This window comes from Sus scrofa, chromosome 13 (genome assembly GCF_000003025.6).
Source record: "Sus scrofa isolate TJ Tabasco breed Duroc chromosome 13, Sscrofa11.1, whole genome shotgun sequence".
Classification (NCBI taxonomy): domain Eukaryota; kingdom Metazoa; phylum Chordata; class Mammalia; order Artiodactyla; family Suidae; genus Sus; species Sus scrofa.
The window spans coordinates 90,657,898-90,673,264 of record NC_010455.5 but is presented as its reverse complement, the minus strand read 5'-3'; the positions used below and the strand labels follow the sequence as shown (position 1 = coordinate 90,673,264).

The 15,367-nt window shown below is 34.7% G+C and overlaps 1 protein-coding gene across 6 annotated transcripts in view; it reads right to left on the bottom strand.

Moving 5' to 3' along the window:
* The window catches only part of TSC22D2 (TSC22 domain family member 2), a 57,182-nt gene that overhangs the window by 24,407 nt on the left and 17,408 nt on the right, over positions 1-15,367 (bottom strand). For 2 of the 6 annotated variants that reach the window (XR_001305975.2, XR_001305985.2), the window contains exon 2: positions 5,291-5,449. The exons of the other annotated variants lie outside the window; for them this stretch is intronic. The gene's annotated coding sequence lies outside the window, so the exon portion shown is untranslated. The remainder of the gene's footprint in view (positions 1-5,290; positions 5,450-15,367) is intronic. 6 annotated transcript variants of the gene reach the window in all.

Genomic DNA, 15,367 nt, shown 5'->3' with positions numbered 1-15,367 from the left:
AACAAAACTATCACGCCTTTAAGCATGTGTCACGAACAAGTTAAAAAGATCTAAGTAAACTAAGATCCAGGAGTCTAAGAATATTCAGATGTACTTCACTCTTTTTACACTGGTGGATCAAAGCACATGTAAAGGAGTCCCATTAACCCCTTACAACATTGCTAGAATCAGTAATTACAAAGAGGAAAAAAAATCCTTGAGCTCTAAGATGTTAAGCAATATCCACTTATTCATTTTGTTTGAATTAAGCCCAATGACTTATGGCATGAACTGAAACCCATATTCTTGACAAGCAGCTATGAAAACTAATAGAACAAGAGAATGTTCTCATTTCCCAGAGAATTTGTAGTGCAGCTTATATTTTTAGATGATCTTAATCTCTTTACCAAATCTTTAAGTGACGGCAAGGTATTTTTCTGTTTTATATTTTAGGTTCTCTGCCACACAGGAAGGGTTCATAAAGGTTTAAATATGAAAGAGAAAAAGACCAGGATGTTAAGATAAATATCACCGGAGGTGTTCAAAGGCTAGATGACAACTTGGAAGGTATGTTGCAGACATAAGTATGAGACAAGTGCTTAGAATGACCACTAAATTCCCTCCAACTCAGATTTATAATTCTAGACTCAGAAGATAAACTTAGAGGTGGTATCAAATAAAAGGGCTTTGACTCTGGAGTCATACCCAACTCCAACACCTTTATGATACGACTTCACACAAGTTATTAGCCTCTCCAAAAGATAATAATAAGACCAGATGATGGGAATCCATGAGATAATGCATTGGTAAACACTTAATACATTAACTACATAATTTGCATTAGTAAGGTAAAGTGGACAAAATTTAAATGTCATGAAATTCGGAATACTGACTTAAGAGGTGATCTATTTTTTATATCTGACTTTTGCTTTTAACTGTATATATTTTTTTTTTTTGTCCTTTGTAGGGGTCTAATCAGAGCTGTTGCTGCCAGCCTATGCGAGAGCCACAGCAATGTAGGATCCCAAGCCGCGTCTGCGACCTACACTACAGCTCAGGGCAACACTGGACCATAACCCATTGAGTGAGGCCAGGGATCCAACCCACAACCTCATGGTTCATAGCTGGATTTGTTAACCACTGAGCCATGACGGGAACTCTTGCATATGATAATTTTTAACACTCTTTCCAGATATTAGATTTTGTGATGCTATATTACAGAGCGATTTCAATGTAGTGAAACATTTATCAGATGCTGATTAAGGGGATACATTATAAAATAAACATAATCCCAGATACAGTTTAGTGCAGGAGATAGACAAGTTAGAGGTGTGACAAATATTAAGACTGGGCATGATTATAGAGGGTGTTTTGAGAGCACATAATCAAGATCAAAGGTCAGCGGAAAAAAAAAAAAGTTAAGAAAGTGCCACAGTTAGGTGGGGAAGAAAATCATACACACAAAAAAAATTTTCCAAATAAAAAGAGCAGTAGGTACAGTTAGCCATGTTAGAAAACTCAAATAATGAAGACCGGTTAGAAGGTTGTTACAATTCCAATTAAGAAAGGATCGGGAATTCCCTGCTAGCCTAGCAGTTAAAAGAACTGGCATGTCACTGTTGTGGTGCAAGTTTGATCCATGGCCCAGAAACTTCTGCAAGCCTTGAACTTGACCAAAACAAACAAAAATGCTTATCAGAGAAAGAGAGAAAGGAAGGAAGGAAGGATGGATTACGCTCTGATTAGAGATGAGAGAGGTTAACAGACTGAAGAAATACTCAGAAGGTAGACATGGCAGTATTTTGTCATTAATTGGTTATGAGAGGTCAGATTAATTGATTATAAAAGATTAGGGAAGTGTGAATGTAAGGACAGATACTCAGGTAATGAGTTTGAGTGCCAAGTGCATATACGTGGCTTCTTACAGCATGTAGATGACATCCAAAGCCATCTATATGCTCTTAGGATTAATGAAGAATGTAAGAAATAGGTCTGGACACCATCACGAGGACATGAGTAATACTTAAAAGGATAAAAAGAAAAGTCTCCAGAGATGACTGAGAAGAAACAACCAGAGAGTTAAGAAGAAAAACTGGAAAGGATGGTATCACGGATGTCAAAACATCAGTCTGAAATTCAAAATCTATGAAATATCAGTATTAGCTTTCTACAAATGAATATTTGGAATACTACAAACTATTTAAAAAGTTTGCAACTATGAATATCCATGCATCTGTACTATCTAGAAGGGAATACGCAAATACTGAGACAGTAATTGTGTTAAAAACATGGGCTAGGTGGAAGTATTCTTATTCTGTTTCGCAATTTTCATAGTTGAATTCTGAAAGGGTAAGTATATTACTACTAAAAAAGCTAGGGTACAGATATATTATCTGAAAGAAGACTTGTAGGATAGAATTCTCATATTCTGATGACTTATCATGTTGTTTGCATATTTTCAATCAAGTTTATAATTTGATCTGCAGACTATTTCAATTTAACCAAAGGAAAAAAAACTTATAGTTTTACTTGTTTTTATTTTAAGCAGTACTACTATTATAGATTTAATTTTAAGCCATATTTAGACATAGGATCTTTATTATAAACATTCAAAAATAGAGAAAAGGTTTCATCTGAGAATAAAATTAAACCAATAAAAAGGATTTACACAAAGTAGGTGCTCAATTAAAAAAAAAATCAATTTTTTCCCAAAAAAACAAATTTTGCTGCATAGCCATAAAGAGGTTTCTGAGTAGAATTATTCACAACTAAGGGCAAGTGTGATATAGCTTAGTAGGGGGTATTACATGTGATTCATCTCCCTATTCCAAGAAACATTTGCAGCTCAAAGCAGCTTTTTTTTTGGGGGGGGAAGGTCTTTTTAGGGCTGCATTGGAGGCATATGGAAGTTCCCAGGCTAGAGGTTGAATTGGAGCTGCAGCTGACAGCCTACACCACAGCCTACACACACACAGCAACGTGGGATCCGAGCTGCATCTATGACCTGCACCACAGCTCATGGCAATGCCAGATCCTTAACCCACTGAGAGAGGCCAGGGATTGAACCTGCGTCCTCATGGATGCTAGTCGGGTTTGTTACTGCTAATCCATGACGGGAACTCCTCAAAGCAGCTTTTTAACTTGCTTCCAATGTTTGCTATTTATAAATCCTAAATTTTAAAGGGTGGATTCCTTAATAGTTAAGCTTAGTACAGTAGTACTCAAGTAAGTACTAAAACTTTTCTAACACATACACATTTGCTTATAATCATAAGCATTAAATTCAAATGGAGGTTATTTCACAATGCAGTAAATAATTTCAGATAATAAGCAACTTATCAAATTTATTTTTTGGCAAGTGCTTTAAAAATGGTTTTATAGTAAGGATGACCCATTGCTACTTAAGTTCAAAGGAAATCAAACTTATGTATTCACATCTTCATATGATATGAAATTCTCCCTTATCTTATCTTTCAAGTTTTCCAGGAGTACTCTATATACCTGCATACCAACTGAGAGCCCAGGTTCCAAGGAGAAAGCTAGATTTGAATCCTAGTTCCACCACTTAATGGTTTTGTGACCTGAGAAAGTTACTTACTTTCTCTAAGTTTTCGATTTCCTTCTATGTAAACTGAGGCTATTGATAATATCGGTACAATATGACAGCTGTGAAAATTAAGTGAAATAACATTTACTTAGCAGTATCTGACACAGAGTAACCACTAAGTAGCAACCCTCCCCCCAAAAAAACCCCAAAAAACAAAGAGAATTACTCTGTGGAGAAATCCAATCAACACTTGAGCACAGAGACCAATAGGATGTAATTTCTACACTAAAAGTGCTTAGGCTCTGATTTGTTCCTTCAGTCTAAGCATCACTTACAATAAACTAGCCTTGGATAAATACCAAGAGTTATGGATTAGTGTATTCATTAAAAATGTCTTTTATAAGTCATATACTTGGGTGTCTAATAAGGTCTGTTTCTTAGACAATGTTATAGCAATGTTACTCAACTGTTTTTTAAATGCTCTGAGACTTTCTTATGATAACACACATAAAGTTCTATCCAAAATTCCATCGGCTTCATGATTCCCTGAAGCCTACCCACTGATTACTAAATGTGGATATCCTATACTAAAGAAATTATAAATTTTCCTAATTATCAAAGTTATATGGATTTATTATAGGAAATTTTAAAAAATGAAAAATATACATAGAATAAGGGACAACTGTTATTAGTTTGTTGTATTTCTTTTCAGGTTATCAGTTATCATTGATTGCTATCACTGGTTAAGAAAGTTAAGTTCATGTACAGAATATGATCAGTGGAATAGTATTATCAGAAACATTTTAGAATATTATTCAAAAGATAGAATGTGTGTGTGCGTGTGTAGGAGAATAACACATCTCTGGTTAAGAATCAAGTCAGAAACAGTTATTGTAGCCTACTTAGATGATAACTTCAAATATCTGTGATAGGTTGCAGGTTATGTGCACCATATTTTAATGAAAATATTAATTCTACAACTGTATAACCTTGGACACATAACTTAACCTAGATTTTAAAATTCATATGCAAACTATGACCATCAGATTGAAGATTAAGATATCTTAATCTAAACTGTATTATTCTAAGAGTCCCCTACAAAATACAGCTGTGTAAAACAAAGCAAAGTAAGAAGGCACACAAAACAAGTTAAAAATTTTTGCTTTCTAAGCAGAATATAATTTTGAAAGGAAATTATTTTTAGGGCATACAAAAATGTATACTGATGTCTAAGACATCATTTTCATTTGATACTGTCATCTTAGGTGTCTTCAAGGTAAGAACTGAGAAAATTTCTTTGGCTTTTATTTTTACAGACATTAGGAAAAATGCCTTTTATTGAGAAAAATAAAATCCCTCAATTATATTTTATGGAGAAAATGGATGTAAATTTTTTTAAAATAAAAGATTAATTTTATCAAATATCTCTTGGGATATTAACTAGAAAGTATATGGGGCTCTTAACTATGTTGTAAGCATCTACAGTGGATGCAACAGCAATATTTAAATAACCTTACTATAATATAGGATGTCACTTTATTTTTTAAACTGATTATTTATTAAACACCACTGCAAAGATAGGGCCTTTGGCCTCATGAGACTTTGAAAGGATTACATACTCCAAGTATTTAAAATTCCAAGTTTTAACTTATATTTAATACTACACTCTTTAAATTATACAATGTGCTCATTTTGTTCATAAATATTCATCTCAATACAATAACATCAGGTATAATACATAAAATCTAATCCATTAAGTCTTACCAATTTATGACCTGATGAGACACTCTTGTGGACAACATTCAGTCCTTAGAAGCTAGAATAACCCTCCAACCATGTGAGGGCATCACAACTTTTAAACTCTCGGCTTTCGATCATTATTATGTCACATTCCTCCTCCGATGCTGAATTCTAAAAAAAATTCTAGCAAAGAGTTTAAGTAAATAAGTGTTTTAATCAAAGAGCCTTTAAAAATCTTTTATAGCAAAGTTTTATGTTTTACCATGATTACACAACTGATATTTTGTACTTAATTTTTTTTTTAAATGTAGAATAACTTCAAATTTGATCTGGATACTTCAAACTTTAAATAACATGGACTTTCAGGCCATCAGGAATACTTGTTAGTAGAGTCAAGTAGAAATGGAACCAATTAAAGGCTTACGATCATGATCCAGAAGTTATGATTTAACATCATAACTTGGCAAAGACAGCTTTGCAATCCTGTAGAATGGCACTTGAGTTCTATTGTTTGGGCCATATCCATGAGCTTCTAAACTTATACAGCACAGGTGGCTGAAGCAATGATAATCTATGTCGATTGTTTAAATGCTCAAGGAAGCATTCAATTTTTATACCTAACTGCTAATCTATCTCTATGTCACCCCCAATTTTAAAATCAGACAACATGACGGAAAGAACAAACTTTTATTTTGAGTTTTACATAATAAATATAACAATGTATCCTATTCAGAGTAATCCTACTGCTCAACTGTGTATGGGCATGGAAGAAAACTGGGGGTAGGAAGATTTAATAATGGTAAAAATTACTTCATTAAGAATATAGTATTAAATTTATTAAATTTTTATAAAAAAGCTTTCAATTAGGCACCTATTTTAATCACTGAAAGGTATTATTAACAATTTGTTTGATAAGAATGCTTATTTATAATTTTAGTTGCCAGTAATCCACAGAAAAGGCGACCCACATATTTATGGGCATATTTTTGCCTATATTAACCCCCTAAATAAAATGGCAAGGGGGAAGGGGAAAGAAGGAAGCTCTTATTGAGAAAGATCAATATGTGCAAAGCTATAGGAAACTCAAAGACAGCATTGTAAAGGAAATTCTGCAGCTATCTCCAGAGATATTTGACCCAAATATAGGGGGTTGGAGTTACACTGTTACAGATTTTAACTTTTAATGAAAATCTTCTATTAAATACACATGGTCACTTAAAAGTTTTCCATACAATCTGAAGAACTATAAGAATTTTTCCAATTCACAAATATATTCTTTCCAAATGTAATCTCGCAACACATTTGACTTTAATAAATTATACAACTTTACTGTCTGTTGTCAAAGCACAGCCTTATAATGTAATCACCTGGTGAAGGCAAAAATCCATACTTATTAGGATATAAAGTTGTGGTCATTCCATCAACATATTACCACAGTGTTTTTAGAAAGCTTTTATGCAATTCTAGTCTCCTATCAACCAAAATACCGCTGTAATTTTTTAAAAAGTTACTTTAATGATTTATTCTTTTGAGGGACAAATCCCATGAAAAGATACAATACCCAGCCATATTTAGCAAAGTAAATGCTTCCTGAAATATATGTATCTATAATGCTGGTAACTTGCTTGTATGTAGGGTTTGATGAACTGTTCATCTAAAGGGCAGACTACTTGGTTCTTTGTTAAAGGGCCTGCTGACAAGAAGTACTGTTATGATAAATGCCAGGAAAAAAAAACCTTTGGAAGATAGAATTAAACCAGCCATATAAAGGAAATTTAGTTACTTTACTGTGAAGCTTAAGAAAACAAAAAACTTAAGGGTGTGTGTACCATACAAATGTATGGGAAATTTAAGACTTAAGAGCTGTATATGTTAAAATGTGTTGACATATATGTATATATACACACACAAAACTTCTGTATCAAATTTTTCCCAAGCATGCATTTTTAAAATTAGTTGCTACCAAGTACAAGGCTCACATTTGAAGTTTCAATCACTAAATTCCAACACGTAGTAAATCCTTATTAAAAATCCGAAATAAAATTGACTAACTTAGGTGCTTGTGGATGAATAGAGTTAAGATTAAATAGGTACCCTTTAATATATCATCATGTTGAATCTCTGGCAAGAAGGCTATCAAAAACAAATCTTGACCATTTCATTCTTCAATTTTTGAAGAGAAAAATCCCATTTAACTGAGAATGTGCTATTAAATTACAGCTATAGTATAGTTTAGCAAGAACGAAGCTTAAGTTTCCCATTGCTTAGCTAATTTTATGGCAAACTTATATTAACAGAACAAAATAGTGAGCATAGAAGCAAAGAGGTAGCCGATTTGCAATTTCCAAGTCATTATTTGAAAAATGACATGTGAAATCAGACAAACCTACAAGAGTTCCTAAAGGAACTTGCTATTTGAATGAATACACTTAGTTTTTTTTTTTTTTGGTACAAAATTTCACTTTCAAAATGTAAACCACATTTCTTTAAAAAGTTCACTAGTTGTTTTATCCTAGATAGTGTATAAACCAATGATTGCTTCTCTAACGGTCAGAAATGCTTATTTATTTCATGGAGAAAAGAGGAAAATGGAGCAACCCTGCATAAACCCCTGATAAATTACATAGAGTTTTTCCATATATACTGGAAAAATGAGGCTAGAAATATCAAAGAAAATGTATGAAAAAAATTAGTCCGAATGTACCTACATAGAATAAGAACACTGAAAAGATAGTCTTCCAAGAAATTCACATATAAAAAGACATAACACAATTACAGGAAGCCACATATCTGTGGTTGAGCCAAGATATAAGACAGTTATGTTAAACATGAAAAAAAGTGTTTAGCACATTATATCAAATGCACCTATTGGTGGAAGATACGCAAAACAGGTAGCTTAAAGAATTTCACTGAAATAACTTTGAAAAAGCTCTAACGAAGTATGCTATAGATTTTTTTTTTCTTTTTTCTTATTCTTTTTTGGCCACCCCTCAGCATGTGGTGTTCCTGGGCTGGGGATCAGATCCGAGCTGCAGGTGCAACCTAAGGCTCAGCTGAGGCAACACCGAATCCTTAGCCCACTGTGCTGGACCAGGGACCGAACCTGTGTCCCAGTGCTCTCAAGATGCTGCTGATTCTGTAGTGCCACAGTGGGAACTCTGGGGTTATAGATATTTTAATAGATCATATTTATTCACAAATGATTTATACACCTCTTTCTTTCAAAAGCAGAAACAGCATATAGAGGATAGAAAAAAAAAAAGGAAATTGAAATTGGGGTGGAAGAAGATAAAAATGAAAGACAAAGTTTAGTGGAAGCCAGTTACACATTACTCAAATATATACAAAAAGGTCCTGCAGGTCTTGTTAAGCTGTGTATTTGATTCTGAGCTTTTATTAGCAATAGTTAACTAATATAAAGGAAATATAACTTCTTAAAGATAACATCACATAGTACACGTTAAGAGTTAATATCTAACTTCTTGAAACAAACTACCTTATCACCATCCCATACATTTAGCAACATTTTCTGGACTAAGTTAGAGATATCTAAGATAGAAACAGCTGCTGTAAACACAAATTTTCTGAAGATTAATGGTTAATAGTCACTGAGAATAGGAGTGAGATTAGACACAACTCTTTTTCCCTTCTTGTTCCCCTTCTAACAGTGTGTAGATCTAGAGAGAGAATATCTTATCTTGATATTAGCACACCACTATTTCTGGGCCAAATATCACAATTGAAAATGGAAAAAAATACAACAAGCACCTTCCAAATCTTTTTAGTATTTGTAAACCAAGGATCTTCAAACTATGATGAGAAACAAAACAGCATAAAAATGCTATTTCTTGAGGATACTGATCAATGAATGTTCATTCCAAATCATTAACACCTATTTAAAATTTATTTGTCAAGTATGAAAAATATTTTAGAAGTAGTCAAGTGAAACCTAAACACAGAATCTATTTTTTTGTAAGTTAATGCATTTAAATGCTCTATATCAATCACAAACATCTAATACATTTCCTGATTTGCATGATTTAGAATATTAGTTATTAGTATGAGTGCACACACATGGGGAAGAAGCAGAATATAGTCATTTCTCTCATCCAACTACCTACCAACGCAAATCTTAGTGAAAACAAAATATTACAATAATTCCATTTAATATTTCTTTCAATAGGATCCCCAAACTATCTTTAGGTTTAAACCATAGAAGAGGTATGAGTTCATATTTTAAACTGTTAAGAACTATAGTGGAAAAAACCCCAAAGAGATGTTATACATGTGTTCTGATTCATTAATTTCAGGCTATATTTAAATTTCCTTTTCCTTTGAACACGTTCAGTAAGAGTTGGTTCTTAAAAAGCTCTGCTACAGAGTTCTAGATTCTGTAGGAAAACATGAGTTTAACAAATTATACACACAAGTTTCTGTTTCCATGTTTTAAAACTGCTTCTCAAATTTCATCCTGAAAATAATTATCATGACCTCTCAGAGTAGGCTGGTGGAGAAAATTTACTAACCAAAGGGGAAGGTGGTAAGCACATGAACAGAAGGAGCAGAAGCACAGAATAATGGATAAGCAGCTAACAGTAATTTCTCACCACCAATTCTGAAGTCTAGTTACATGCTGAAAACATTATCAACATGTTAAGTGTCCATTCAGCTACCCACAGAAAAGCTGAGAGAAGAAATGCTTAGGATTCACTAAAACAGCACTTCAAACAATGACCTACAGATATATGGTTAAAAATCTGGCAGCAGACAATCCATCTTAGACAACTATTAGAAAAAAATTAGAAGGATACAACAGACCATAAAGGATATTTGTAAACCCAAGCAGTGAGTAAAAATGTCTTCGAATTATATTACTTTCCCCAACTCAAGATAATTAAAATCTCAACTTAATACATATGCATAAAAATCACACAGAAAAAGTTGGTAAATGAATATACCTCAATTTCTATTCTAAGGGATATACCCATATTTATATCCACAGGTTTGCCTTTCCTTGCCACCCCTTCCTAAACTTTGAGAAATAAAAGATTCCTCTTAAAAATTTCTTCAATCCTAGTAGTTGTTTTAGCTGAATTTTAGGCAGTCCTCCCTTTCCTCTCTTTCCCAACTTCTATAACACAGACTAGCTAGGCAGAAGTATTAGTTCATCCAGAATATTAGCACTTACTTTTTTTGGTGAATATTAAGCAATTTTAGAGAAGACTAATACAAATGAAGTACTTATTTATTTATATAAGACAGGAGGAACAAAAGACAGGTGTTTCATAATTAAATGTAATCTGTGCTCTTGTTTTGGATCCTAGATCAAGTAAAAAATGGTCATGAAGGACATTATTGAGACAACTGGTAAAATGTGAATATGAACTGTATGTTACCTATTAGATAATAGTCGATCAAATCTGAATTTGGTAATTATCCTATTGCCACATAATAAACATATATTAAAGTATTTTAGGGTTAATTAACGGACATGCTACTGCAACTTACTCTTAAAGGGATTTTCTGGGTTTTTTGGTTTGTTTTTGGTCTTTTTAGGGCTGCACCTATGGCATACAGAGGTACCCAGGCTAGGGGTCTAATCGAGCTGTAACCGGTGGCCTACGCCACAGCCACACAGGATCCAAGCCTCGTCTGAGACCTACACTACAGCTCATGTCAAGGCCAGATCCTTGACCTACTGAGCAAGGCCAGGGATCAAACCGGCAACCTCGTGGTTCCTAGTCAGATTCATCTCTCCATTGCTTCTCGGCCTTTTGGCTAAGATCAAGTGCAGATTCATCTCCACTGTGCCATGACAGGAACTCCAAAGGGATTTTCAACTACATAGAAGGCTGGCATCCCTCTAGTTCCTGCACTGATCAAGGATCAACTGTATTACTCTTGCTATTTTTCTGTAAATTTGATTTTTTCTCAAAATAGAGATTCAAGCATTTTCCCATCTTTTTGGTTAGGAAATAATATTCTCAGAATATTCTAGTCTCTAAGACCACTCACTCATCTTCTTCAAGTTTCTCCTGTCCTCTAAATATTGGTAGTGTTGCCCAAGGTCCTGGCTTGACCCTTTTATCCTACTCTGCTCCTAGGAAATGTTAGCCTTTCCTAAAGCTTGAACTCCAAAACAAAATAAAAATAAACAAACAAAGAAAAGATTCTTCAATCTCTTTTAGCCTTAACTTCCCTACCAAGCTGCAGGTTTGCAGCTAAAGCTGTGCTCTTAAATATTTCCACCTTGACTATTTCCTGGCTCTTCAACTCATCCCAAAGTAGCTAGAAACAAAATCTCATCACTCTTTTCTCCTTCCCAAAACACTTATATCACCAAAACTTACTAATGGTACCATCAATCCCTTAATTAGGTTTAACACCCTGGAGTGGAGTTGAATTTGACTGCTTCCCTATCAGGTCCAATCAGTAGCAAAACTGTTTAATTCCAGTCTTCTGATAACCACTCTTTCCTCATCTCCATTGCTAGTTCAGGCCTTCATTACCTTTCTAATATCTTTAGTCTCTATCCAATCCACCATCTCTTCGCTGTTGTCTTTCAAATGTTTTAAGCCCCCACAAACACATTTTGAAAATGTATTTCAAATTTAACCGTCCTTATCACACATGCCCTGTATTTCCACAGTGGTTCACAGTATTTCCTCTAGCTGGAATGTGCCTTTTCCCTCAGTTCTTAACCTCTGTGTGACCAAATTCTAATCACCTTTAGGTTTCAACTCAAAAAGCTACCTCTTAACAAAAACTTGACCAATCCTTCCAGCCGTGCTTGAGAAGCATGTAATGCTTAAATTTTAAATGATAATTATCACTTTTAATCATGTGTTGATATTCTCACCTTTTTCCATATTAAGACCTAACTCACTGTTTTCCCTATTTGTGGCCACCACTTAATTGCTTCTGACAAGGGAATTCTTTCCTTAAGCAAATACACAACTCTTGAGGTTTTCTGATAATCATGGGCAGCAAATACAAAACAGAAGTAAAGTAGATCAATTCCAAAATTTCTTACCTCCTTTCTTTTTTCTTTTAGAACTAAAACTCCTCTTTCCTTTAAATTAAAACTCCACACAGTAGGGATTTTAAAAATAATTAGACCGAAACTTCAAAGTCAACATTCCTGATTAATAGGAAGACACCTTTATTATTTCTAGTGATGGTAAGACTATTTTCCAGGGGTCCCATCTCCTTTCAAAAGTAAGCACATGCCTGCCTGTTGAAACACCCACCTGGCTGTCCAAGTGGAATATAAAGAAAGCTTTATATTTAAAGTAACTATCCTGCAGAAATGGAGTACAATAGGTTTGTCACCATTTTTCCTATTGACTATAGTTACATAAATATTCCCTCAGATAACATTAGCTTTTGCGGCAGGCTTGTCACTTGCTAACCAATACTATAAAATGCAGTCAACTAATACTTCTACTACCTATTCAACCTAAGTTTTAACCTTCCTGAATTTACATACACATTCTTACACTCTCTCAAATTTCTGCACATACTTCAAGACTGTTAAATTTACAAATGCTATAATCCAATAATAGCTATGATTTCCTGCTTTAATGTCATCTGAATATTTTATAAGCACGCTCTCAGGTTTTCATCTAAATTTGAGATTCAGTCCTAAAAAGGCGATAGGCCATTAAAATTTTGTCCTCTAATTTTTAGCATCTCTGGTTATCCTCTATTGGATGCCCTTAATTGGAACTGGTCAAAATGTAATCAGGCAATATAAATACTAGGGAAAAATTCTTAGGAAATATGTTCAGCATGGTTACATAACAGTCTGGGCTCATATCCTCAAGGCACTTAACAGTATAATTATTAGGAGAGACCATCTGACCATAATAATCTTTAACAAGTACGTTCCATGATGATTCTTTAAAATTATATAGTTCAGATCTATAGCTATAAAGAACCATAGAGATGAATCTCAAACATAATACTGCATAAAAGAGGACAGATACAAAATACACAGTGTATGATTCTACCTACTGGAAGCAAAGATACAGGAGGGGAAATAGGAAGGGGGCATGAAGAAGTCATGAAAGAGCTCACAATACTGTATCTTGATCTGGTTACACAGATATGTTCAGTTTGAGCTGTGCATTAATCAATGGTGTCCTTTTCTGATACAAATTAAACTTTAATAATATATCCAAGCTTTCTGGAGAATAAGTGAAACAAAAATAAATTGTCTCATGCAACTAATTTAATTCTGATTCACTCCTAACTTCAAAAATGAAATCTCATAGAAAACAACTTTATGAAATATTGGCTGCCTTTTCTAACATAAAATACTTCAGATTACTTAGCAAGAACATTTTAATACAATAATTTTGAAGCTAGATAGACACTTAAGTAAATAATCACTATAAAAATGGATTAATTTAACGGAAATCATCAAGTACCTGGTAGAAAACATACCAGAACCTTACTTAGACATTCGTTTTAAGTTAACAGTCCATGCATACTACTTTCCTTATTCATTTATCTTTAAATATTGGCGCAACCATTAGGAAGGACAGGCTGATTCAAGGAGATGGTGCACCTAGCAACTGTTACTCTCATTTGCTAATTGCATTTGTCTTTTCTTCATTAAGGCAGAAACACTTTTAAGTGTTTATCAATAAGAGCAGATCCTTACAAACTACCAATTTCTTCCTTTAGTTTACCAGAGTTTCTCCCTCTAGTACTCCTTTGACCTGATATTTCCAAGAGAGTAAAAAATGTTTGTTATAAATTCTTACCCTTACCTTTTTTAGACAAACAACTCCCAATGAGAGCCTGCTGCTCCCCAGTGATCATCAGGAAAGGTTTCTAAACCAATTATGTCAATTTAACAAAGCAATGCCAAAAACTGTTTGAAAAGCTGTTCTTTTTTTTGTTTGTCTTTTTGCCTTTTCTAGGGCTGCTCCCTCGGCATATGGAGGTTCCCAGGCTAGGGGTCTAATTGGAGCTGTAGCAGCCGGCCTACGCCAGAGCTACAGCAACTCGGGATCCAAGCCGCATCTTCGACCTATACCACAGCTCACGGCAACGCCGGATCCTAACCCACTGAGCGAGGCCAGGGATCAAACCCGCAACCTCATGGTTCCTAGTCAGATTTGTTAACCACCGAGCCATGACAGGAACTCCCTTGAAAAGCTGTTCTTTCAAGAAGAAAAATAACAGAGTCCCCATTGTGGCCTAGCAGGTCAAGAATCCAACTAGTATCTTTGAGGATGCAGGTTTGATCCCTGGCCTTGCTCAGTGGGTTAAGGATCTGGCATTGCTGTGAGTTGTGGTGTAGATCACAGATGTGGCTCAGATCCTGCATCATTGTACTGTGGTGTAGGCCAGCAGCTGCAGCTCTGATTCAATCCCTAGCCTGGGAGCTTCCATATGCTGCGGATTCGGCCCTAAAATGAGGGAAAAAAAATAAAAGGTCAAATTTTAAAGTCACTATTCTGAAATGACAATAGGCTAGGATATCACTAAAAACTACCACAGGGCTTAAAAGTTTTCTGAAGAGTAAGATAATCTCCAGGAAGATAAAAATGGAAGCTATAGTATTCACTGTAATAAATAGTTTAGATAATTTTGGCTTCCTAAGAAAAAGTTGTATCATTTTAGCTATCAGTATCCATTGTTCTTACATTTGGTGACGGTTTAAGCTGAAGGATTCCCTAGGAATCTGTAAATGACAAATGGGAAGAGAGAAAAGAACGATGGCATCTATAGAAAAAGGGAAAGGAAGGCTTGAGAGTAGCTTTGACTTCAGCACAACTAAATAAAAGCACTGGATATCAATGGAAAGAGAGAATATCTATATATAGGCAGAAGTAGATAAGGGAAAGCTTCTCAATTTGCTAATTCTATTATTATTATTATTATTTTGCCCTTTTGTCTTTTTAGGGCCGCACCCACAGCATATGGAGGTTCTCAGGCTAGGGGTCGAATCGGAGCTGTAGCCACTGGCCTACTCTACAGCCACAGCAACGCCGGATCCCTATCCACGGAACGAGGCTAGGGATAGAACCCGCATCCTCATGGATGCTAGTCATGCTCGTTAACTGCTGAGCCACATTAACCTGCTAA